General features: G+C 41.8%; 1 protein-coding gene across 1 annotated transcript in view; it reads right to left on the reverse strand.

Annotated features, from left to right (window-relative positions):
• The window catches only part of pctp (phosphatidylcholine transfer protein), a 433,835-nt gene that overhangs the window by 210,185 nt on the left and 196,073 nt on the right, over window positions 1–27,577 (reverse strand). Inside the window, exon 9 of the mRNA XM_085158210.1 lies at window positions 8,531–8,653. The gene's annotated coding sequence lies outside the window, so the exon portion shown is untranslated. The remainder of the gene's footprint in view (window positions 1–8,530; window positions 8,654–27,577) is intronic.

Consider the following 27,577-nt stretch of genomic DNA (forward strand, 5'->3'; position numbering starts at 1 on the left):
GATCAAAAATTAGGCCTAGAATTACAATAAGACGAGGAAAGGATGAGAATCAAAGTTAATGACCAACACCATTAATGCAGCAATTAGCTGTGAGATGCTTAAAAAAAATAAAGGTATTTTTTTAATAATTAGGATGACGAGCAGGTGTTCGTGTTATTCAAAAGAAGTCTTATCTTTAAAACACATTTGTGGAATCGTGGCGTGAACAAATGGACTTTCTAAAGAATTCAGAAAACGAGTTGTTGATGCTCATCAGGCAGGAAAAGGTTATCAATCCATCTGTGAAGCGTTAGTATGCCATCAATCCACAGTCAGACCGACTGTGTACAAATGAAAGAAATTCAGGAGTGCCGTTAGCTCTTCCAGCAGTTGTCTACCAATAAAGATAAACCCAAGAGCAAGGTGTGTAATAGTCTGCAAGGTCACACGGGAACCCGGGGTAACTCCTAAGCAGCTAAACGCTTCTCTCACACGTTCACGGGTCCGCCATCAGGGTAACGCCGAGCAACGGGATAACAATGGCTGCGAGGGAAAAGCAGCTGCTGTTAAAAAAAGAGCGCTGCTGCTCATCTGCAGTCTGCTGAAGATCACGCGGACAAACCAGAAGGCTGCTCGAAGGCTGTTTGTTCTGTGGACGGATTAGACCAAAATAAAACTTTTGGTTTATAAGAGAAGCATTATGTTTGGGGAGAGGAAAGCGCTGCGTTCCTGGATAAGAAGCTTATCCCATCTGTGAAACATGATGGTGGTAGTATTGTGCTTTGGGCCAGTTTTGCTGCCTGCGGGCCAGGATGCCTTGAAATCACTGATGGAGCGATGAATTTTGAGTTATTACAGCAAATTCTAAAATAAAAATGTCAGGACATCTCTCCGTGATAGAAGATTAAGGATCCAGCAGAAGGAGAAACCTGGAGCTACCACAAAGACTTAGTCGTACTAGGCTGGAATATCGAAATATGAATTCATGTGGATTCATCATTCTCTGACAGTATTATGCTTGCCCTGTTTGCTCATAGTCATAGAAGATCGGCTGGACCCACATTAATGGACATTATTATAAATTCCATTATTAGAAAAATAAGAATTTAATTTCCTCATTTATCACAGGAAATATTATTCCAAAATATGTGCGGTAAGAATTAATGAGTGTGACAGAAATACGGGATTTCTTTCAAATCTACAACCATCAAATCAAAAACAGCAAAGTTATCTAGGTGGTTCAACGACAGAATTATCTTTAGAAAATATATGGAATGTAAAAAAAAGCAGCAAATGAGCTTAATGTGCCTTAAAATTGATTAATCTTTTACGCCTAAATGAAAACCAGTGGAAGAGTACTTTATCATGAAAGCGTGAAAATCACACCGCAGCTAGTAAAAAGAAAACTTAACTTATTAAAACTTCCATTAAAAACTCCCATTAGTGAGTCTACACTTTTAACATGCACGGGGGGAAAAGTTTCATTTTCAAGACAAAAAGATAAATGACAAAGTAGTCCTATTACTCCAGGATTCGGTGTGTTAATATATTATCTCTTCATTAAACATTTGTGTTGGATCTCTGCTCTAATTAGTCAGCTCGCTTGTCTATTTGCACTGGAAGTTGTGTCAGTTTCAGGTAGAGCTGTCGCTGTGCCGATGGAATCGGAGGTGCGTTCGGTTTGACATTTTTCCTCTGCGGTCAGTGGAAACAACAGATACGGAGGTGACGCTGAAGATTGGGATGATAGACTATCCAGGAGCTCTGATATCTGCCACTCTGACAAACATCAGCACACTCGAGCACTGATGGCGCAGATGGCAAAATGAGCATACTGAGCTTCTCCTGAACTTCCACAGAAAGAAGAAGGAAAATCAGCTTGGAATCTGCAGGATGCCACGGATAGTCTGGTACATTCTGCAGATGCTCTGTGGGACTGGGATTGAGTTTAGAGGCCAGCTCAACACTCAAAGCATATTCCTGAAATCATTCCTGTGCAGTTGGAGTTTGGTTTGGCCATTTGTGCACTACAATCACCGAGGGCTAAGTAACGTGTGTGACCCAAGGCTTCCCAGCAAGATACCGAAGCTGATAAAGCTACAACTATTGCAACATCAGTGAAAACTCTCTACTTTGAAGACGCTCCCTTCAACCGTGTGGCCGATTCACATTTTCTCTATATTTTAAGAACAAAACAGAAGAAAAAAGATCAAAAAGTTAACCGATAGTCAACTTTAGCCCTATAATAATGACGTAATCTAATATTTCTTAAAAGAAATAACTGTGCAGTCGAGGATCATAAATATATTATGTATGTTCAAATGTATGCAGATAGCAAAACAAAGCATGTTGAGAGCGAGAGATTGCATCTATCCCCGATGCTACCGGGTAATTTAGCATCTGTGATTTATGCCCTGTATAACTGCTCAGTGCTAGTGCAGGATTTATAGGAATGATATACCCTTTATACAATTTCACTGACTCCAATTTTATTTTTTTGTTTTATTGCAGCGGTCTATCACGAGTCTTACATCACCGCAGCTCAGACACCTCAGCTGATCGCAATCCTTTCTGGCGTTTTGAAACGCAGTCTGCCTGAACTGCCAAATTTCCACTCATTCCAAGTTAATTTAATATATGCAACTATTAGTGTGCTGGAAATCTTCCATCAAGCTACAATAATTAAACAGCTAGTCCCTCTAATAGAGATCTAATACAGTTAATTGTGAATTATCAAGTGAAACCGGCGATCAGCAAAAATTCAAAACAGACATTTATCGCGCTAAACAGCACGGACTCGCAGTTTTCTGCTCACAGTGAGGTGGTAAACAGTCAAATTGGACGCATTAGTGCAAGAATATCTGCAACAAATTGCTCCTGGCAAGAAACTCAGCCCATTATCTGATCAGATTTGACCACACATTTTTCAGTCAATCCAGCTGACACAAACAGCACAAGTGGGTAATGTGCCAGCTGGTGATGACCTCAGACCGGGGGTGAGGTTTTCAGTACTCAGCGACGCTTCTCTCCTCCCGCTTTGGAGTTCTTAAGGTTCACAGTGGAGACTTCATGAATAAGCTTTAATGTGACAGAGAAATTGGGGATCACTTTCTCTGTCTGGCTCTGCCAACAGTCTGATGGTATCGACGACTAGATGGCGTGAACGCGAGAGACTCCAAAGAGCGGATTAGAGAGGGGAGATAAGGCTATCCACTGTAATTAAGCCCTATCTCTGTACAGCCACTGAAGAAAATAAATCACCCTTCAGAGCCCGCCAGTGTTGAAATGTAGGAACAATTATTCAGTAATTAATCGTTACACATGCAGGCTCCAAACACTAATAGGACATATTTTAACTACAGCATTATAGAACTGTTAAATTAAATTAAGTCTGAATGTATTTAAGATCAATGTAATAGATCACATATTTAACCTTTTTTAATCACTCTAATGTAATTGTATTAGCTCTGTTATTAATCTTTTTATGATGTGCCCCGTGTTAATTTCTCATCCCAGCCATGTGTAATTAGGAACAGAGATATATGGGGTGTGGCACCAGCCATACTACTACAAACAACAAGCAGAGCCCCGGAGGAAGATGCTAGCGATTCCTGCAGTCCAGTCCCGGTTCTGTAATAGGCTGAGAATAACAGCGGATGAGGTCAAACGTAATTAGACGAGGCATCACAGCTGCTAGTTTTGAGAGCGTTATCGAGTTTACAAAGTGCTCCCGCTGCCAAACAGTTAATGAACTAGTAATTTTTCTGTTTTGAACAGCGCTAGGTCGTTTCCTCCATCGCGAGAGAGTCGTTGGACGAACATAAAAGGGTGTCAGCGTGAGCGACGCTAGCTCAGATGAATGGAAAGGTTAACGCGCAAGCAAGGAGCTTAAATACAACTGAGAGGAAATTCAAACCGCAGCTCTACAGAGTGCACAGAGTCAAAATGCGAGGGTATTATTTGGTACCAAAGAATTGCATCAAAGAGTCCTTTTAAATGACTCTTTCTTCTTCTATGCCATTTTCAAGTTTGTGTGAGGTCGTTTAAGCACCTGAAACTATTCACGAGTACAAATATTCAACCTTACAACAACTAAACTGTCTCCTCCAGCCTGTAATGCTATTTAGTCATCTCGATTGTTTTCGCATCTCTACTTTTAGATACATTGGCTCGAGAGATGTCTGCCTTGCCATCAATCTATAGCAGCTAAACGGCTCGTGCTGTGTGCCATTTAAAAAACCCCGCAACGATATCTGCTTCCAGAAATCGTGATCAGATCCTCCAAATGAAATCCACAAACCTTGTTGTTGTGCTGCGTTTCGTGTAGGAACCTTTTAGTTTTAACCAGACTACACTTGGCAACCGAAGGAAGCATGCAGCCAACTTACAGCTCAGCCGAGAGGGGGCCACCATCAATATTTTCAATATTCCTGACACGGAGTCATGAGCAAGAGGCACTCCTTGTGGCTAGATGGATGCTTCCTTTTGAATAGCATTATGGTTAAATTAGATGCCAGTATAGTAGCCATCAATTAGGCAGTTTGCTTCCATATAAGATTTCTTTCATAAAAGGAGCTAAAGTCTCTTTCTTCTGACACTAGAACACTTGATTTCTCCAGTTTATAAACACCAGATTTTCTTCCTGTTACTATCTTTCCTTCAACAATATTCTCAGGAGAGCATGCTAAAAATACTTTAGATAAATGTGGAAAAGTCCGGGAAGGAATTGGACATCAGTTTTATAATCATCCATCAACCAATTCAAGGTTGCGGGAAGGCTACTATAGGGCGAGCGGCGTCTGACACCCCAAACAGATCGGCAGCCTGTGGCAGGGCGAGCACAGAGACGCAGACAAACATTCACATTCACACCTTTGGACAATTTAGGAACACCGGTTAACCTGATTCAACTTTCTGCATGTCGTTGGACTGCAGGAGAAAGCTGGAATTGCTCATTGCTACACTCTACACTATTTAGCTTTTTCTTAGCGAGTAAAGCACAAAACTCCTCATTTTAACAAGAATGTAATTTCAGGAAGCCGTGCAATATTACAATATACAATCCAGATATCTACTTAAGGCTTCCAGGCTTTGTTGGGATGTGAATTATTCTTGTTTCTTTTTTAAAGAGCCCTCATAACATCTCCTAAAGTAACAAATCCATTATGAATGTAGAGAACAGCTCTTATCACAACAGGAGAGGAAGGGCAAAAGATATCAAATTTGTTCTGCAACAGAAGAAGTGCAGATAAAATCTCTTTTTTTATCTCCAAATATGGAGTGAACAACTTTATCCTGACCAATTTCTCACTCACCTGATCATTACTTCAATCTGCAAGCCATCAATGCACCAAAAAACCAACAATATTTGTCACAAAGCAGTGGTTTCTGTGCACAGGTTTGTGCTTTATACGGCTCTCAGCACAGCTCGAAACACAATGGTTTGCACAGAAATTGCCCAGATACAGAAAAAAATGTAATATTGCCTCAGGTATTCACACTTATACGTATTTTCATGTCAAAATTCCACATTTTCTCCTGCAAAACAACTACTTGTGCGCTATACCTCTTGCAGGCAAGAGGTATTTGCTTTTTGCTAGCTTGGTTAGAGCTTTTCCAGGTCCATATTAGGCAGTCGAAACTAAAAGGGTGATAGCTATAAATAAAACAGAAGTTCTCTTTGAAATGAGGTGACATTTCCACAGGAATGAAAACATTGTGGTAGCCTTGATCTGTTCATGTGAAACGGAGCCAAGTAGTGAGATACTCCAATGTTTGATGTTCTGCTGAGGGTCTGAGTCAGTCAACTCAGACCAGCTGGTGTTTAGATGGACAAACGTCTGAAATTCCCTTAACCACTGTGGTCAACAGCATGCAGACACGTCTGAAGCAGCACACAGGAGATGTTAATGGACTGAAACACAAACCGGCAAGTTTTAACTGCTAACATACAGTATCTCAGTGAAATCTGACACTTTTATTTATTACATAGATACAGTATAAATGCAAGCGTTGGGCCACACCTCTTAATCTTTGATTCCAGATGTTTCCACTCCCATTGCCACAGGTGTATTTAATCATCGCCTGCCTTTATGGACATTTTTAAAAGAATGAGTTCAAGTTTGGCACTTTACTTGGATCCCAGTTAGTCAGTTAGTGAAGGAGGAATTGCTGCAGAGCATTTAGGAACCACAGCAACTCAGCAATGAAGCGGTAGACCATGTAAAGTTAGATAACACGGTCGCCAACTGCTAATTGAACAACTTCAGAGCTCCAAACCTCCTCTGGCATCAACATCAGCACAAAAACTAGGAGCACGGGAGCTTCGTGGTATGACTTTCCACGGGTGAGCAGTTACATGCAAGCCTTGCATCGCTAAGCACACTGCCAAACATCACATGGACTGGTGTAAAGCCTGCCATCAATGGGCTCTGGAGCAGAGGAGGCATGTTCTGTGGCGCGAGGAATCATCTTTCTCTATCTGCTGGTCCGATGGACCAATCCGCGTTTGGTGACCACGGGGTTGTTTTTCAAGGGTTGACCTGGACCCTTTAATTCTAGTGAAAGGAAACCTTGATGCTTCAGTTTACCGTGACATTTTAGACAACTATGCTTCCAGCTGTGCGGGAACAGTTTGCATAAGGCCCTTTTCAGTTCCAGCATGATGCACCCCAGTGCGCAAAACAAGGTCCATTAAAGCTAGGTTATAAGTGTGTTATGGAGGAACTTGACTGGTCCAAAGAGAGCACTGACCTCACCCTGAACGCCGCTGAAATAAACTAGAACAGAGATTGCGAGCCAAGCCCCCTCCTTGTCTAACCTTACAAATACTCATCTGGATGAATGAACAAAGATTTCCACGGGCGCGCTCCAAAATCCTAGCTGCAAAAAGCGAACCAACCCCATATGAATGCCTATGATTTATAATGAAGCTACTGTAAGTGTAATCTGCAGGTGCACCAATACTTTTGCCTATAATCACAGCAAATATAGTTCAGTCAGGTATTCCTGTTTGCCAGTTTGGCTCATCAGTGTCAACACATGTGATAATGCAAGGGGAGCTGGGTTGCAAAGTGGCTTGCAGATGACAAACAACAGGAAAGCTGAAGCAGCTTTAAAGGCAGATACTAATGATCCCAGCTGGTGCTGTGGGATTGTGGGCTCTCTAGACTTAACTAACACTACGCTTCACTTAACATCGTGAATGTCTTCAATCAGTCGGCTTGCCTTGGATGTTTTTGGTGAGGTGACGGCTGCTTTTAGATTTAAATCTCACATTATTTAAAACGTTTAAAAATCTAGAATAACTGCACTAAAGTGGTACTATGTCACATGTGTAGTGATGCTAAGACTGCAAACACAGGATGAGGCTAAAGTTAAAATGAATTCCTGATCTTTGTGCTGATTTGTGCACGTGATTAGTAAAAATGAACTTTCTCAGTGGGAGAGAACGCGGCGAGCGACTTGACGTTTTTGGTTCCTAACTGAAATTCATTTGATGGCACGATGTGACTTCAGAAATGTTAAAATTTGTAAACTGGCATGCAGCTCAAATATCTACTAGTGGGAAATACAGAAAAAAACAAAAGATGCTGTGAAATATTTTGTAGAACATTTGTAGGACGTACAGCGTGATGTTTTCCAGTTGCCTAACACACAGGAGCCCGCTTGGTTTCATCTCAACAGTTAGCAGTGGTGGGGCCCAATCAGAGGCCCGAGGCTTTTGTCCTCAGGTTTTCTACCCTTTGAAGAAGGAAGTGCGTGATAGCTGAAATTCCTTTTTTCTTTACCAGCACAGATTCTTTGTTCCTAAACTTTGACAAAGTCTCTTTAAGGTCAGAATGTTAAGTGCTTCAGAAAACTGAACATTAACTAGCTGCTGGCCTTGATTACACTCTATAACCATTCAAACACTGTTCCCAAACTTTTTTTTTTTCCCCTTCACCTTCTTTCCACCTTTCCCCGAGGCAGTCGCCGAGTTCGGCAGAGAGAAGGACGTAGAAGCATTTTGCCAGAAGCATAGAATCACTAGATTAGTCAGTAGCTGCTTGACTCCTCTGGAGAATGACAAACACAAGGAAACAAAGACGGCATGACGGTTTGACTGACAGCCTTTTATGTCTATTCACTACAAGGTCAGATGTACCCCAAACAGAAGAGAGATGTGAGTGATCCTGAATTTCTTGAAGAATGCCCTTCGTGCAGGATTCAACACTGTATGTTTTGGTGAAGATTACGAGCTATGAGTGGCAGTGAAAAGAGCTCCTCTAATGTGTCGACATCAAAAGACGAAGCCAAATAACAGCTGAATAATCTAAATATAATTGTGCGACTGCTGCTATGTCAACTTCAACCTTGTCTCGTAAATGCCATAAGGAGGGAATGTTCTTGGAGGTTAATTTCATTATATTATCAAGAGAATAAGGCAATTACTAACAAATGACAAAAAGGGCTATTCAGAACCAATTTTGAGGATAACTGACCGTGCTACGTCCTCTCAGCAGGTGGTTATTCATAATACAGCAGGTGATTCGTATGAATTATTTCCTACCTGTCATTCACTTTGCTCTGCTGCCTCAGTCTGTCCAAGTAATTGTAGTCCTGTAGATTTCACTTTGGCACCTACAGCGAGGTTCTTGGCTGACCTTCCTGGGTGCTTCCTTCTAGCAATTATCTGAGGACATTTTGCAGAGAGAAAGAGTGTAAATATTCAAGAGGGAATCCCGAAACAAATACTGTTCGGCTCGGGAAAAGGTACAGGAAGCCCCATGTGGATATCCAATTAAAGAAAAAGTCTTTTTATTGCTAATTTATATAAATATATTTCTGGCAAACGTTTTGGAAAATAGGATTAAACAGCAGTCAGGCTTCCCCACCCTGTTCCTGCCTAAAATCGTGCAGGACCAAGACTGGCCGTTGCACAGGTTGTTATCCCTCTGCCCTTTCAGAAGCAGAGAAATACATCAATCTGTTTTCAAATGATGTGGTACAGTACGGCGCTTTGGTATTTTTCACGTATGCTTATTCAATACCCCGGCGATAAAACCAGCAGGACCTCAATTTGCCTTCGAACGTTTAATCTCCAAAAGAAAACACTTCCACACAAAGCAGCAAGAAGCTAAGTAACAGTACAGGGTCATTTGGCACCAATGAAGTATTGGGAAAATGAGTTTCCATGGAGACTAATACGCTCGCAACTAAAGACACATACAGTGGCGTTTTGGAATGAGCTAAGCAAACTGTGGGGCACAAAGATAACAAGCTCAGACAAAGAGACGTAATGTCAATGAGGTCTCGCACAAAGGGCTTAACCTGTAATCAACAACGCGTACAGTAGCTGCAAAAGGTGGTCGCCATTATAAACAGCTGAATGGGATATAAATTAAGTGTTCTGTGAATCAAAACATGCAAAGCTGGATTTGGGAGCCACATTTTTTATTTTTTTTTAAACCAGTTTTCCCAGAAATAAGCTTTTTCATTTTTAAATTGGATAATGTAAGAAGCGTGGTCATCTGCTGGTCCAAATTACATATTACCCAATTTGATCTAATAGCAATAATAATAATAAAAGCATATAACAGTTCATATTAGGGAAAAAATGAGGAAACGCAGACACAAGTGCAACAGAAAAATGATGATAAATCACACGATGCTAAAGTAGAAAAGCCACTAAAAGTAATAAATAGGTTTGATAGCAATGAACTCCTTAAAAGCAAAAAGTCTAAAAAGATCGACTGAGTCAAATTTTATAATCTTATTTGGAAGGCTATTACAGAGTTAAGGGCCAATGATACTGAATGAATCATCTACTGGTTTTAACATGGGGAACATCTAAAACTTATTTCTCCTCTGGCTTCCAGTGGAAAAAACAAAGCACAAAAACAAATCAGCTGTTTTACGGTGAGTCGTTCGCCTGAATAGAACTAAATAGGATTTGATTTGTGGTGCTTAAACCTTATAAACCTTCAGTTAACCTTCTTTTCAGAATTATAAAGCAAAACGTGGTTGATTTGATGGTTAAAGTTGCCCAGCTCTATAACCAAAACTTATCCAATTTACCTATCAAGGCCTTTTTCTCACACATGTCCAGATCAAAACATGGCTGCTATTTGTAGTCCTGTTCTCGCTGGAACAGCATTGCTTCTATTTGAGTTTCCTTTGGGGGAATTGGACGAATTCACAAGGTTTGAAAAAACAATAATAATAAAAGAAACCTCTTATTGGATGCTACAGTAGCAGCACTACACTGACAGCATTACCCTGACAGATGCATAACCTTTTCTGGACACTTTGACTTAAACCTGATGAAAACTGCTGGCTGCCAACTGGAGACCCAGTTCCAATCAGTGGTGGTCGAATCGCTTTTACACAGAAGTGGAAGTTTTCTTCAGCTTTGAGGTCTGCAGTGAAATTGCAGAAGGAGAACAGGACTTCCAGGGAGAGATCTAAAAATAGCAGCAGAACTGAAAACTGTAGATGTGCACAAAAAAATCTGTTTGATTTGCCTGGGCCGATTCCTTTCCACCAAAACAAAGTCTTAATAATTAAAGGTACAAAGGCGATTCGGATTCTGATAGTGCACCGTGATAAATTTGCCTGTAAAACAGATATAAAGTCATAAAGTGCTGCTTAGAGGTGACCTTTGTTTCGAAGGGCAACAATGTTGCGAATCGGCCGGCATAAAAGCTCCAGAAATTTATGCCTTTGCACTGCTTTGACCTCTAAGTCAACACTATGTTGAGGGGAAACAGACAGTGCACACACAGCAATAAATGTATGACAAAGCACGCTCGGTAGCAAACCTCTGATGTCTATCTGCAGGCGAGCCACTGCGACCACTGTCATTGGTTACAAGGTGAGCAACCTACGTGCACTCGAGTAAAGTATCGATGTGATCGAGTTGGGATTTTTGCTTATCGCCGCAATATCAAGTCACCTTGTTCTTTTATTTTTTCTAATCAAATGTCAACAACGGCGCTATCTAACCCTGATATGAAGCCAATTAAATCCTCGTCTCAATCTATGGAGCTGTGGAACGCATCCTAATGCGTCTCTTTTCAGCCTCTGCGACCTGGCTTGATGCTCTTAAAGGAAAAGTTTCGATTCTTCGGAGGAACTGACAAAGAAACCGACAAAGTAAAGTTGTTAAGAAGAAAATACGTTCGCACGGGCAGGTTTACAGGTGTAAACACACCGAGATTGGGCGCCACGAGCTTCTGTTTTATCACAAGGTTGAGGGAGAGGGTGAAGCTATTGACACACCGAGGTACGGCTAAGCCACTTCACATCCCAATCGATCACAGGTCCACTCCACTACGAGAGGCATTCCCCTTATAAACTAAGACTGTCCTGCCCGCGCTGACTTTCAGAATCCAGACACCTGGCTCGACTTTGGTCCAACAATATTTTCAGTTAGAGTCCTTTTGTCCTCTCCTTTGTTCCTCGATCAGTTAGTTTGAGAAAGTTTTGTAGCTCAGTGTTTGGCTGTGGGTAAAGCAGGAAACAGATGGCAGGCTAATTCTGGACGGCAGTACAGAGTATCCAGCTCAAATAAAATGTTCTTTCACAGGATCTCGGAGTTTTTAATGCCTACGTAGGGAACTTCATAAAGCCTTGGACCGAGAACTTGTAAATGGTCCGTGACAATGAGATTAGAAAAGATGGTTTTTAAAGTATTTTACATTATTATACCGAATTCAAATGCCTCCTGCCTTACTTTCTTTAACTCCAGCAAATCCCTCCCTGGAGGATGCCTATTAACCTGGGCCAACAATCTGCCCCTCCTGACGGGGCTGCAGACGGGGCTCCTCTATTTGCTCTCCTGATCTCTGTCACTCAAACGGTCACATAATTATTGTGTGTCTCCACAGGTTACACAGTGGATATTAGCTGCATTGTAAGCAGACATTAATTACATGAGAAATTGCACTGAGATAATGGGGGCTGTTTAAAACACGTCAGAGGATCCACCGCCGTGGATGGTTACAGATAGGACATGAATAAACCGGGCTGTTTATGTTCTTGGATGTAAATAAAATCATGGCACAATGATAAGCCATTCATGACATCCCGTCTGGCAGCAGGTGACAGTTTGAAATTGCATTAATCCTTATCTATTCATTATGAAATTTGCGCGTCTGCATGTAGGTGCAGCAATGCCTTATCGCGGCGCAGTACGTCAGCTGAATTTGAATTGATTTCAATCTTTCTGGAATCCATTGCAAATTCCTCTCATGGCCGGGCAATGCAGAAGCCAGTGACTGCTGCTTCACAGGTCAAGTCAGATTCATCTCAGGCTATCTGATCAGCCCATCCCAGAGCTGCGCTGTGTGTGAGAAATAGCACATTTTAGATTACAGCACTCCCTCTAAAAGCCTTCGGCTGTAGCGCACGTCTTTCAATAGTTTGGAACGGAGCATTCATTTCATCTCTGAGCGCTTGTTTTAAAGGCTATCCCACAAGGTCCTATCACTAGGAGGTTCAAGGGCAAAATAAATCAGCGATGACATGTCCCATCGTTGTTATGTAGGGCGCAGAGGTCTCCTGTCTGCAGAAAGAGCTCAGGTTGAGAGATCCCCTTTGTGTCTGAAGCTGGATCACGTTAACAGCCTGACTCATTACATTAATAGCGGTGCCACCGCTGCAACGCGAACAACGCCATTCCTTCTGTGAAGGGGTTACAAACCAGTCTGACAGCGGAAAAAGCATCCGACTATTATTAACCATAAATCCATAAATGACAAACACTGGCCGTACGAGTGTGTGTGGCTGTTTACGTATCTTTGTGGGGACCAAAAATCGGAAGTTTGCTGTGCTTGTGTGGACCAAGTGTCAGGGTTACAATTAGGTTATTTATTTTTAAGCAGCTAGGGAGAGCATCATGTCCCCACAAAGATATGAAAATACGGTATTTGTGTAACTGAAATACTTTGTCCAACCTAGGGATGCAACGATACCAATTTTTTCAAACCGATACGATACCGATACTTGGATCTGAGTACTTGCCGATACAGAGTACAAAAACCGATACTTCTACCACACACACACACAAAGACAATTAATTGGAAGACAGGTTTTATTTTATTCTCTGCCGATAAAAAATAAAATCTTAATAAAAATGACCACAAAAAAATTTCAAGTGAAAAATAAGCACTTCTGTTAAATTATTGCAGAGTCTCCACATTGTAATTCAACAAAATATCACTGAACTATTGGCACTGTCTCGAGCTTTCAGAATAATAACTAAACACTTCTGTTTGGAATCAAATAAATACAAATTAGGTTTGAGAATAAAATAAACTTTTAAATTATTGCAGAGTGTCCATATTGTAAACAAACAAACAAAATAACGAAAGCATTCGGCATTGATGAACAAACTCCTCATCTGCCCGTGGATCATCAGTCCACTGTGCCGTTAAACCGAGGACTGACATCGCACACACACTGCTTGTCTTTACCTCTTCAGAAAGTTTTGGCACCATTATCTCCCTGATTTTCCACGACCGGCATTGGCTGGTCATCCAGAGCGATAAAATGAGTCACAGTTATTTTAACTGCCCGTGGATTTTCTCTTGACATTTTTCATCGCTTTTCCAAAACCTGAGTTAAAGTTGGCTGTTCCACACTGCTGACATTTTGTTTAGCCTAGCTACAGCAGCCTCCAGTTTCTCTTTTTTATCTGGAGCCACCAGTCTCACTCGCCTAACCCTGTGCCTGTTTAGCGCGGTATGTCCCCCTAGTGGCCAATCTAAAAAACTACAACAGAAATGACAAGCCACCCTCTGATTAATGAAATAAGTTAGTATTGGTTCATGGTATCGGTTAACTTTATGAGTTTGAGTACACTCACATTTTACAGTATCGGCCCCGATACCCGATACCAGTATCGGTATCGGTGCATCCCTAGTCCAACCCATCACCGATGGACACAAGATGATATGAGTAAAATCTTTGTTTAGATTTACATGAAAGTCAGGAGACTGGGTCGCGACCTCCTGGAAGATCACTTGTCTGAAAGACACTGTATAGGTGCAACATCATAAGTGCAGAATCTCCCCCAGGACCCTTGCCACAAGTCGTCTCCTGTTGTTGTCAAATAAAGCAAAAGATGACTGAAATATAATCTTCAAAAAAAGCCCGTCTAGGCTGCAAATGCCTCGCAGCATCATGCCCTTCATTGTTATGAATTGCAGGGAAGCTTGTGGCAGCTCTACTGGATCAGCAGAATTTGGAAATTCTTCAAAAGCTGAATCTCCTCTAACCTTCCCCACCTACCCCAGCACCAGGGGATCTGTCACAAATCAAGGATGGGAAGGTCAATAAAAGCAAACCATGCCAGACTCTCTGACTGACACATCAAAAGTTCCCTCTGTAGTGCTCAACACTCTGCCTTCCTTCCCTTCCGACCAATTTAGCGGAGTCCGAGGGGAGCCCTCTAATCCATGCCTCTGAAAGTGCGCTTAATCAACCTCTGATTAAGAGGGAGCACGCCAAGGTGTCCAGCAGCATCTTCACTGCCCCCCATTCGCTCCCGAAGTCAATCAAAACACAAGAAAATAGGATTTATTTGTCCTCACAGCTTCCCGTGACTGATGTTCTCCCTCAAATGTCTCAAGTCTCCTCGGTCTTGTGTTAGGCCATTCGTTCATTCATTCATTACACATCTGCCAATAGCAGATACAAAACAAACATTTCGTTCCTTCTAATTTCTTTTCTCATCCTTCTCTTCCTTGTCTCTCTCTCTTTTTGTCTTTTTCTGTTGTTGTTACGAGTGTCCCACGGGTGTCTGGGAATGAATTAAACATGTTGGTAGGAAGGGCACAGCTTCCCCTTAAAGGATTGAATGCAGAGTGTTGTTTGAGGGGAGAACAACAGTGGAGGTGACAGGCTTTGCTCAGCACGAGGACACAGAACCATCAGGGAACCACTTTGACCTCTAACATCTAACTGCCTTCATGCATAGTCATTTTTTTCCCCTCCCCAAGTGCCTCCAAGTGATTGGGGTATCCCAAACTTTTGAATAAAGCGGAGGCCACGTTGGTCATTTGGCAATAAATGTGATGCTGCAGGTTGTGTTAACCTCAGACATTTAAGAAGCATCCCTTTGATTTGGCTCCGATAAATAAATGTGCACCATGTGTATCTAGAAATGTAGAATTAGTATTACTCTATTATGACAATAAAAATAAGACTTAGTTAAGTATATCTTGACATAGAGCTAGGTCCAAGGTGCAGCACTGACTCTGATAAATAAATTACCAGAGGGCAAATCAGGACAGTCACCTACAATATGCCTCCTCCTGAGCGAGGTCTGTGTGCAACTCTGCAACATTACAGAAAACTACTATTCTGAATTTCATGGACGTTTGCAGAGTGGCCAAAAGAAGAACCAGTTACATTTTGGCAGTTTGCATTCTTTAGTAAGATACAACACTGCCCTGTGTAGATGACTCTCCAAAGTGCACCTTTGATTATTGATTTGGTGCCACGCTGAACTGCATAGGAAGTGTACTACTTATTCACAAAGCACCAGAACGCAAACTTCAGTTCAAATGCACAAAATTGCTAATAGACGAGTCCCCCTGTCAATCAAAACAGCTGCACCCCTGTTGATGCACAACCTCAACGCAGGTTAAGATAAGATAACTCTTTATTGTCATTGCACAGTCATACATAGTACAGTAGTACAATGAAATTGGAAAACTGTCCTACGTTGACACGATATGACACATCACAATGCAACACAAACAACACAACACAGTATATTAACTTAGTAATAAAAAAAGAAGAAGAAGTGTATTGCACACTGTTATTATTGCACATTAATTATTATTGCACCTTGTTATAAATATAAATATTATTATTGTTATTGTTTTAAACATTGTTACCTCCCCCCTAAAAAAGTCCAGGGAGGTATCCAGTCAGGTCAGCTATTTGCATTGATCAGGGCTGTTGCCCTGTTGTAAAGCTGTCCTTGAGTCTATTTGTTCGGGACCTCAGCAGCCTGAACCTCCTGCCAGACGGCAGCAGCTTAAACACCCGGTGTCCTGGGTGTGTGCAGTCCTGTAGGATGATGCGTGCCCTCCTGAGACAGCGAGTGCTGTACAGGTCCTTCAGGGAGGGAAGAGGATGTCCAATGATTTTTTGGGCCATATTGATGACCCTCTGGAGTGCCTTTCTGTGTGCTGTGGTGCAGCTGGAGAACCACACACCGATGCAATATGTCAGCACACTTTCAGCGGTAGAAGACGGTCAGCAGCTCCCTTCTTCAGGTCCATTTTTCTGAGGATTCTCAGAAAGTGGAGACGCTGTTGCAGGTTCAGTGGGTGCTTTAGTAAAAAATTGCCTGAATTTGTCACAACGGGCGAAATTAGGTGAACATTTCACCAGGTGACCAGGCAGATTTCTTTTTGGAGCCAAGAGTGACCATAACAAAATTATTTTTTTGCTACTGAACTCGTGGTTCAAATTTTGAAACCCCAAACGTGGCCACTTAAGGTGGAGGCGGACCAGTGCTGAGTTGACTGGACATTCTTCTCCGACAGAAGTCAGTAATATTTCCTCTGGTGTGACAGGTAGAAAGACTGAGAGGAACTTAGAGGGACGGGAAGCTGTGTTTATGTACTTAGCAACAAAGAGTGTTTCAGCCTCAGATCAGCTGAAACACTCAGTTTATTTAAATCCAGGTTGAAGACTCACTTATTCTCAGCTGCATTTGAATAAAGCACCAAATCCGCACTTTTAAGCTTAAATTTTAAAACTTACATTTTAACTACTGATTTTATCTACTGTTCTGATTTTATCTGTTTTGATTTTATATACTGTTTTGTTTGTTTGTTTGTTTGTTAATTAGTTAGCTTGCTTGTTTTAATCAATTTTAAATCATGCTTTTTATTTGTTTTTGTTTCTAATGTCTCTGTAAAGCACTTTGAATCACCTTGTTGTTGAATTGTGCTATACAAATAAACTTGCCTTGCCTTTTGTAATAAGTAAGTAAGACCAAATAAATAGAAACACTGAAGCCCTGATGAATATTCAGGGTAAGACACCAACACTACAGTTGGAAAGCACATTAAAGTCTTTGGGGCAGAAATAATGTACTACACTCACCCCCCCTCTCCAAAAACACAAAAACAGAAGAACACATCACTGTGTCCGTATGTATCCCATAAAATTAACCCAGAGGGCGGTGATTGATTAAAATTCTTGAAAAAAAGATTCTTAAAATGGCAAAACTGGCCAGAATACAGCGTTTAAGCCAAAATTACCCATCTGTTAACTCTAAAAGAAGGAAAACTACATTTTAATTAATACGGGCTTTCATGTAGATTTATTCATGTACTTGTTGGCATGCGTGGCGTGCATGTGTTAAGAGAAGCTGTGCTGCAGAATCCCCGCTTTTATTTCATTTGTTTTCTTTGGGTCTGGTATAATCAGGCATGAGCGTGACAAGTTTAAAATCCCGCAAGCAACTTATGAAGCATTTCAAGGTGAAATATCAGATTTTTTTACCCCCCCTTTAAGTTGATTATCCAGGAGAAAGGAGAAATGAGTCTCATATTTCAAGGCAGAGTTCACTGAACTGTGGTCATGTGATTAATACCCTTCTCTGAGTCGTTGCCAAAGAGCTAATGCCTTGCTTTAGGTTTAGAGAGGGATTTGTGTTGTGTATGCGGTCAAAACAAGAACAGAAAGTCAAAGGCTTTTCCAGAGAGAGAACAGACTTGGTAGGAGTGTGGGTTAAAAGGAAGCATCTATCTCCTCAGCCCAACTCCTCTGTCAAATATCTCTGCTATTTCACTGTGACTTTGATCAACAAAGTACTGTGCTTGTCCGTGGAAGCACCCACATGAAAAAGAAAAAGAAACCCAGGCGAGGTTGTGTAATCTCTTTTGTGTAATCACATGTAACAGAAGAAGACTTTTCCCATTTTTGGCACTTGTCCATTAGCGGTACTGACTATAGACTACATACACGACCTGCAGAAATGCATGACACGCCTAAAACTTGACCCGTAAGATGCATCGCTACTGTATATTTTTAACAGCTGAATGAGGCCCTGCAAGCCAAATCGTGTAGTGAGGGCTGAGAGTGGCTATGTAAAGGGGGTTAGAGCAGCGGTCCCCAACCTTTTTTGCGCCACGGACCGGTTTATGCCCGACAATATTTTCACAGACCGGCCTTTAAGGTGTCGCGGATAAATACAACAAAATAAAAGTAGTACCGGTACCGAAAAAAAAGAAGATTTATTCATAACACACATGAAAAGACCCAGGAAAACAGAGTTAACAATAAAAACGATAAAAACCCTGAAAACTATACATTTCACACCTGAGCCTCAACTCTCGCGGCCCGGTACCAAACGACTCACGGACCGGTACTGGTCCGAGGCCCGGGGATTGGGGACCGCTGGGTTAGAGGATTAAACCAACCGTCACCATCGAGCCAACTAGTCTGGTGTTTTTGGGAGATCTGCTACTGAGGCTACGTCCACACTAGCTAATTTGATAACGGCGTATACGTCTGAAAACGCTCCGCATCCACACTATTGTTTTCAGTCGTTTTCACAGAGTTGTGCATCCACATTGAAACGTCCGAAAACGCTTACGTTGCAGTACAATGCATGTGTGAAACGCAAGAGGATTCGACCTTCCTCATTTCTTTTTGCCGTTTATTTCCTTTCCGGCTCTTTGAAACGTCGCGGCAAAATGTCGAGGAAAAGCACCGAGTTTTTTAAATGGACTAACAATGAGGTGGAGTTGTTGCTGCGAGCATACGGAATACATGTACCGCCGTTACGTATTTAAAATACAAAATATGAGTAACTGTATTCCGTTACAGTTGCCGTTTAAAAAGGTGGTATTTAGAATACAGTTACTTTGTTGAAATAAATGGATTACACGGCGGTACTTCCCTGTTTCATATTGTGGCGGGTCAGGCCTGTTTGGGTTTTGTTTGACAGCTACGTTCTGTTGTTCCAGGTGGCAGCGTTACGGTTACCATGGTTACAGGGTGACGCTCTCTCTCTGCGTGTTTCCTGGGTGAGAGAGCGCCTGTTGTTGTTGTGCTAAGCTAATAGGCAGAATGCTACAGGTATAGCTCTAAAGAATGTAGCATCATGGGCAGTGTAGTCCGTGCTGCAGGGAGAATGGACTGCCATACACGTTATGTGTCTGTGAGCGAGGGAGGGAGAAAAGGAAAAGTACGAGCTGTCATCGAGCAAAAACGGGAGCTGGAAGCATGAAAATATAATAATAACCACTGCAGCCAAGAAGAGAGCCTGACGAGCCCAGTTGTAAGTAAGCTATTAAGACTCGACTGTACACCGTGTTCGTGTTTTCCTCTGAAACAATAAGTTCCGTTGGAGCAGCCTTTCAACGCCTCTCTCTGTCTCTGCTAGCAAAGTTGATCCAGACAACAAAGTAAAGCTAGTTTTCGGCTATGAGCCCGACACGGAACCCACCGTATTAGCCAGAGGTCCCTTTACTACGGTTCGGAGCCGCGGACCTTCAGTAACAGTAATAAATCACAGCAATAGTACATTCATGTAGTTGTAAACAGCATGATAATATATTAAGTAACCCAAAGTATTCAGAATACGTTACTCTCATTGAGTAACGTAACGGAATACGTTACAGAATACATTTTGGGGCATGTAATCTGTAATCTGTAATGGAATACATTTTAAAAGTAACCTTCCCAACACTGGCTGCAAGTAACACAAAAGTACAAAGTTTCAAACGCGTGTGAGAGTTAAAGAATTTGAAGAAAAGCTATCTGGAGCACGTACAGACTGATATTAATCTTTAATAGGGCTGTCAAACCTGAGAGCAAACAAAACAACTGCTATCTTTGTTTAATTGGTCACACGACTGCTTCATATGAGTAAAACGTGTCATCGTTTTCAAAAAGGCTCTGGGTTCGCTGTCCACACTGCGACAGGAAAACTGCGTTTTCAAATGTATCCGCTTTGGAGAGCGTTTTCAAAACGGCGTCTCAGTGTGGACGGAAAGCCAAAGAGGAGAGAAAAAGATGTGATTTCAAACAAAAACGTAATAGTGTGGCCTGAGGATTTGGCTCCCACCACAAATGAGAGACTTTATAGTTGTCCTCTTCCAACATGTACCTTTAGCACAGCCACATACTCATTGCAACGTTATATGGCAGACCTCTTCTGTCAACCTGAAGACACCAAAACACTTGAGTTGGTTTAACTGTAGTGCTAACGTCTACATGTGACAAATTAGGAGTGAAAGAACTATCATACTTCTTTTTATCTAAAAAAGAAATGTAAAAAAGAAGCATGCACATCCACATCAAAAATGAGGCAGGTGCTGGGCAGAAAAAAAGCAAACAACAAATGTAACCAACAGCTTGCACACTCCAGTTTTACCCGTTTATCGCACCATGAAAACGGCGATGTCTCGAGCACACCTGCTCTTCATCAGATGGTGCGATGAAGAGCAGGTGTGCTCGAGACGTCACCTTTTTCGTGACCCGTCTTACTTATGCTATAAACCCTCAGCACCAGTGCCGAAGGACACCTTGCGCATTAAAAAAAGTAGTAGTTCTGGTGCTTGATGCCACGGGAATGAGAACTGGCAGTTTCCACAGAAACTGTTAAATCAAGAAATGCCAGAAGTCTGTACACCTGGAAAGCACCCAGAATAACCAGAGGACTTCTACAAGCCTAACGCTGCTGTAGAGTTTTAACATTGAAATTAAAGTGGCAGGATTCAGTTTTGTTTGCCTTTGTCGTTTGGAAGCGGGAGGACCAGATTCACGTCTGAAAGCACAGCCGATCAAATCATTCGTGCATCTGCACATCATAGGATAGGATTGTATTGCATTGCACAGCATAATTGATGATCTTTTAGTCTTTCATGGGGTTGTGATAGAGGTGGAATTCAGTCAAATATCCAATATAAACATATGAATATTGCATTATGTCCAAAATCTTTAAACTTTACATGGCTTTTTTATCTGAAACTTGAGTGGAACCTTATTTAAAGTCAACTTTAAGAAACTGCTACTCGAGGGTAAGGTCTTAAATCATGATGCACTTTGTGCACAACGAGCAGAATTACACCTCATTCTAAATTTGAACAAATAGGGAGAATCCACGGGGTTTTAATTAATGAATGTTGCCAACACTTTTGTCCTGCAGCCCTAGAATTTCTTTTCTTTTTTGGAAGTGTGCTCTGGGTTTTAATTTAAGATGAAATCTTGCTTCATGCAACGTTAAATAAAAGTTGGGGAGGAAGACGTCACCTCCCAGCCCTCGCTCCTTCCAACCCATCCTCCTCCGGCTTGTATCAGTTTGTTTTTTTGCATGTCGAGTCAAAAGGAGGTTGTCACGGGAGATAGCTCGCTTGTCTCGCGCTCATGATTGAAGCACCTGCGATTTATAACGTTCCAGCCAGAGCGACAGACTTTACTTATCTCGGGCTGACTTCTCTGCCGGTGCCCTTTCGCTCAGCCAATGAGGATGAAGGTTGCAGGTTGGGTTACTTTGTCAAAAACAGGGGAACCATTACAAATCTACACTATCCATCCTTCTGTAGGGCATGGAGCTTTTCCCCTGGCGCGGAGCTGTTGCAGACCCGAGTCTCCTCAAAGCTGTCTGTCTATCTCCCACGCCCAGGAAGCTCACAGGGGGGTTGTTATCACAAAGGGCCAATTTGTTATCCTGGTTTCACTCCATCACAGGAGGCATTATTTGGGACTTTTATCTATCAAGAAAAAGCTGTTAATGCGAGCAAGAAAGTGTGTACTCTGTCATTATGCTACAGAGGCTGTTGACTTCATCTTATACCGATGCAAGCCGAGCAAACCTGAGGCAATTACTCCAGCGAAGGAAGATTGACAGAACCACGCGGACGTGAACTACCTTGAACTTTTAAGTTGCGCCCTGGTGGAATCGCCACGCCTGATCCTTATGTTAATATTTTGTGTACTAATTGCACTGCAGTGCAAAGCCCTCGATGGAACGGGCACTTCAACCGTAGGCGGATCTTCCTATTAGCTGCGGCGCGGCGCTGCCTCCGAGCTCTGACACCGGCACCTCAGCCCGGGAACTCTGACGACTAGATAACGCGTCCACGCCTGCAGGATGGACAATATTTCATAAACCTGAGTGTAACGCCGTGATTTATCACTTTCACTTATTACTCGAGACACTCGGAGTGATCGATTGGTCTATCCTCTAAATTGAAGCTATGTATATATCAGTTAGGGAAAAAAAAAGAAGGGGAAAAAAGACAATTACCTGCCCGGGTACCTTGGTGAGAGGATATTTTCCGAGTGTCAACCTTCAAGCAGCAGCCCCGTGAACTTTGTGTCTCCACCGTGCACTGTGACTTAGCCATCATTATCAGACACTCGGCGGATCCCCTATGCAAATGCTTTCTGTGCTGTCTCTGCGCACTATGATGGATTCAGAAGTGGTAGTAGCTTCAGAGAAGAAAGCCAGGCACAAAGCCACGCTACACTTTGACATTTTTGTCCAAGAGAAGGAGAATGTCAAGGAGGCGTTACAGATATTAACATGAGATAGTGCTGCAGGCCTCACTCAGAGAATGACAAATTTAGATTAGACTTGCTGTAAATGTTTTTTTCCTCTTTTCAGATAAATGCTTTCCTTGCCACCAAAAATAAGCCACTGGATGAAATGCCACTGCTGTTTACAAGAGGAGTTCGGGGGCTTTTTTCCCCACACAGTAACCTGCGAAACATCTATTTGGCTTCCTGACATGTGACGCGGAAAGTCTCGACATCCACAAACCATTCGCAGTCCGGCCCAATCACTTGTCACATACTTAGTGTGGGCTGCAGAGCCCCTCTACCCTCATCACAACTCATCATTACACCACAAGCTGTCAAATTAAAACTTTTAAATTGTGCGAATGCCTCCTCGGAACTTTCCCTTTTTCCCAGCAACATATTGCAGAGATAATTGAGGATATTAGCAGCCAGACTGTTACCAAGAGATGAAAGGCAAAGAGGGAGCGGTGACAGCTCCTCTCGCTTGTGGCGGTAACGAGGGACTGTCAAAAGTCTCTCCGTGTTTATCTCGGATCATCTAGGGGGATTTAAAACCCTTACCTTCACAATTCCATTCTTTATGGCGCGTCCTTTATCCACAGTGATTTACGGAGGCTCAAGCCCTGCGCCGCGTGATGAATGAGCACTCTTCACAAGGTGTCAGGGCCAAGCAGTGGTGGGAGGCAGTGACTCCCACCCCACCGCCCTACCCCCACCCACTCCAAATGCTTCATTTTCTTAGGTTTTCCTTCTTGGCCCTTCCTTCCCATCCCATTTCCAAATTGGGCTGATTAGACACTGACAAGTGGATATTCAGATTTGGACAGCGCGCTTTAAACACCTTTATAAAGACGGCGGTCTGGGCGTGTCGACATCTGCACGCAATCTGATTGTGAGGGACAGATGCAATTTCAGATGTTTTTTAGTTGTAGGTTAAAAATAAAATCAAGCAGAATGACTCAGGTCTACTTCCACTGTATGCCAGGTTTTCTCTATTTGCATCAGTGAAGATTTCTCCACCAATTAAAGAAAACTTGCTGTTTTTATAAATCGTGACTTATTGACCTACCCAGGGGAATAAAATTCAGCCTGTGAAATGCATCTTATTGATCCCAACTGGATACGTTTGCACCACTCTGAACACTAAATCTTTCATTTTAGTCCGTAATTACCTTTCCCAATATCAGCAGATCCCCAAAAAGTTGTAAATAAATCCAAGACAGGGAAACGACAAAAGTAAGTCACCCAAGTTTATGGAACAAACTTTCATGAAACTTTTATGCCCAAAAGTCGCCAATAAAAAAAGGAGCTTTAAATATTAATAAAATATGCCTCTGGGTTCGCCCTACACAGCACAAACAATAATTCCAGCAAACATTTAAACAACAGAAAACTTTGTGAAATGAGTTGGATTGCATTTGCATTTTCAGTTCATACATTTTAATTTGTTTTAGGGCAGCTGTCAGACTGATTGTAGAAATTGTGTCACAGATTTAGATAATGTAGAATGCTGCAGGGGGATCTTATTGAAGCCTTTCCTGTCGGGGGAATGAAAAATACCTCACTGACACAGCAAGTGAAGTGTCATTTTATTGACATTGTTATGCTGACAACATGTTAAGATTTGTTTTAAGAGTTTGGAAATCCAGCCGAAGATCCTCTGGGAGCGCCTACGTGACTTTGCATAAACATCGCCTAATTAGCATTCAAGGGCGAAAGTAGATTGTCGCTGACAAGTCAAGGCTCAATCATTTTAAAAGCAGCAGGTCCCTTTGTGTTTGTGCTGCTGTGAGTTTGGCAGGTTAGTCCATTAAGCAGAGTTCAGCTATGTATGAACAGAGTGTATAATACAACACAAACATAATAAAACACAGAGCAGCGTAGCAAGGAGAAGGAACGTGTCAAGGTTACTTTAGTTCCACATTTTCAAATCTGTTCTACTTTCCTTCGAAATTTGATTTTGCTTTCAGTTCACTTTCCCGCACTTCAATTAATTTGCCAATTTAAGTTTTATCTCAGTTTAAGGGAAAATGGCAATAAAAACCAGACTGGGAAATTCATCCCCTAGCACCTTTCTGAAGGCACTTTATTTCACTGTAAGCCACCCTGATTCAAAAAGATGCCCCCCTCTTTACATTGCTTGTCGCTCTGGCCTCACCAGCTTTACTGAAGCATGATATTACAGTCTAGGCCCAGCAAAGTGCCTTTGCTAGGCCTGGTATTGTGTTCTATGTGCCGGGCTGCTCTCTATTTGAACACATTTCTGCTCAATGTGTTCATTTATAAATATGTTTTGAGAGGTTTTTTTCTTCGTTTTTACAGCAGAGCATGTAGAAAAAAGAGAGGGAGAGAAAAATCTGTGATACTGTTCTGTCACAATTCAGTTCAATTCTATTTATATAAAACAATTCACTGAGCCATCACAATATTATAATAGAAACCCATCAATCTGTCAGCCCCCTATAAGCAAGCGCTTGGTGATGTGGAAGAGCACAAAACAACATCCTCCTAACAGGAAGAGGAGTCCAGGGGGAGTGGGCATCAGTCACAAGTTGACTGTTGAGATTTTGATTGATTTTGATTCAAGTTATTAATTCAGTTAAATTCAGTCAGGCCCCCATTTCAACTTAAATACATCCTGTCACCCCAGTAGAACAGTTATTTAGTGGCTTACTTGTGGTATTTAAAACCCGATTGGTAATCACTGATGGCTGCAGTGCATCTGCAGTGCTTCTTTACTCACCTGGTTTACCTCTTTGTGTTTATACACCCCAACAATGGCAAACCCCAACAATGGCCCTCTATGAGGACCATTGTTGGGGTTTGCTCTGTATCATTGTAGTGTCTTACCTGACAATCCGGTCATTAAGTCTGACGTCACTAGCCGTGTCTGGGCCTAAACTCTGCTGCAGGTCCATATATCAAACGATCACTATGGCATTACTGAGAGTTGAAAAACTGTCTAAAGTCTTTCATCTTTAATAAAATGATCAGCGTTCTGCTCTACCAGGTTTAACAATTGAGTTTAACATCCAGGCATCCATGAAAACGGAATTTATGACATTTAACGGAGTTAGAAGTTAGCAGGAAGTTAGCTCGCTAGCTTCTATCTAAATACAATATAGCATGTCCTGACTGCGGGGTTTTGGAAACAAATTCAAACGTACAGCTCTGTTATCACTTCCAACATAAATGAAGACAGAAAACTAAACAGCAGTGACGTTTGTAGGGTTACTGAAGTTTGGCTAGCTGGTATATAATGATGTGCTACGTGACCGCTAGCGACACAGCTATGTTAGCATAATATAAACAAGCTAACTTTTTTTCCACTCGATAAAAGTTAACGTGAGTGTTCTCGGTGGTCAGGAACAAATGTAATCACATGGCAGGATGCTGTAAAAGGACCAAACTTCAGCCAGGAGAACAACTGAGATAATCCATCCACAATACGAGGTTAGTCATTCATATACTGCTGCATGGGCTGGGCTGTAGTTACATCCTAAGGTTTTAAAAACTGAGCTTAAATAAATGATTAGCGGTAATAAAAGCAGAGGGAGGTCAACAGTGATCACTGACTGTTTTAGGAGCTTTTTGAGATAAAATAGAAGAAAATACAAAACATTAAACATGTTAACAACACAAAAGCCATATTAAACGCAGACTACTTTAGGCCCGGAAGTAGGATTCGTCACGTCATCACTTAACGACCGGATAAAGGGCCTTGAAATTGTAATCGTGCTATATAAATAAAGTTGAATTGAACTGAATTAGCCGCTAACACTAGCAAGTTTGGCTAGCTAGTAGCATCAACTGATTGTGTGTGCGTATTGTACAGATACCTGATAATTAGTGCAAGTAATACATATAGAATTTTACAGTGTCACTCACCAGAAGTGTACAGTCTCATTTGAAAGGTTATTAGCACAGTTAACCACAACAACAGCACGTAGCACATTAGCATAGGACAGCTAGCAGCCTGGTTAGCACCCACTTGTATGTCCCTGCAGCCACACGGATAGTTTAAGCCTCGATAATATTTAATAAACTGTTGAGTTACACAAAAATCTACCTCCGAGTCACTTGTTATAAAAGAGAAACTTACTGTAAAAAGATTTTAATATTAAAACAGCTTTTTGTCGGTTCTCTGAGGATCAACTTATTTTTGATCTCCTTTGATGGGATAATTTTTAATCATAATTTTTTAAAATACCTTTTCCATGTTGAAGGTTGTAGCTTGGTAACAACCAAATCCAAATCACAACCTATTATTCCACCCTAAATATGACCAAACCGCAAAATTAAAGTCTAGGTGTCTGAATGTCCACAAACTACCAGGTGAGGTTGTGGTGGTTATAGCCGTCTTTTATATCCATTCTGCAGTTGTTACACATAGAAAAACAGAACATAGCAGAAGTTGGCTGGCATTACAGGCTGCTAATAAACAGTAATCAAAAGGAGCTGCACAGCCAGTCTCAAGGGCAGCTGGTGATTTTCTTTGAAGGGCAAACTTTCGCATTAAAATATTCTCTCCCTCCACTTTCTCTTTGGTCGCAACTCTGTTTCCCCCCCTTGATTAACTGTGATAAGTTTCAAACATTAAAGCTACACTTGACATTAGTTTCTATTTACTTTTAATTTTTTTAGGAAATACATGTAAAATCATCTGTTGTGGCATCACTAGCAAACAATATTTCTGCAAAGCTATCAAGAAATATCTATCGCATTTTGGCTTTTGGCTGCTGATTGCTAGTGACAGCTGGGCTTTTTACAAATGTATCACAGACTCAATGCACCAGACAAAGTTCCCTGGTCCAAGAAGAGAACCCAAAGCACAAGTGTCTTAAACCTGTACCCCTTAAAAAAAAGAATCAGATTATCAACTGGTCTCAATGCAAACACACAACAAAGAGGAGGACGCATTAGGGCAGACAAGCCTCCGCTGATAATCCTCCATGTTACATGTGTTCATTGTGATCCTCTGTGTAATGTGCTGTACAGGCATAACACGATAGCTGTGTGGTTTGACTGCATGTCACATGGGCGAAAACGCCGCCAG

This window comes from Neolamprologus multifasciatus, chromosome 4 (genome assembly GCF_963576455.1).
Source record: "Neolamprologus multifasciatus chromosome 4, fNeoMul1.2, whole genome shotgun sequence".
Lineage (NCBI taxonomy): Eukaryota > Metazoa > Chordata > Actinopteri > Cichliformes > Cichlidae > Neolamprologus > Neolamprologus multifasciatus.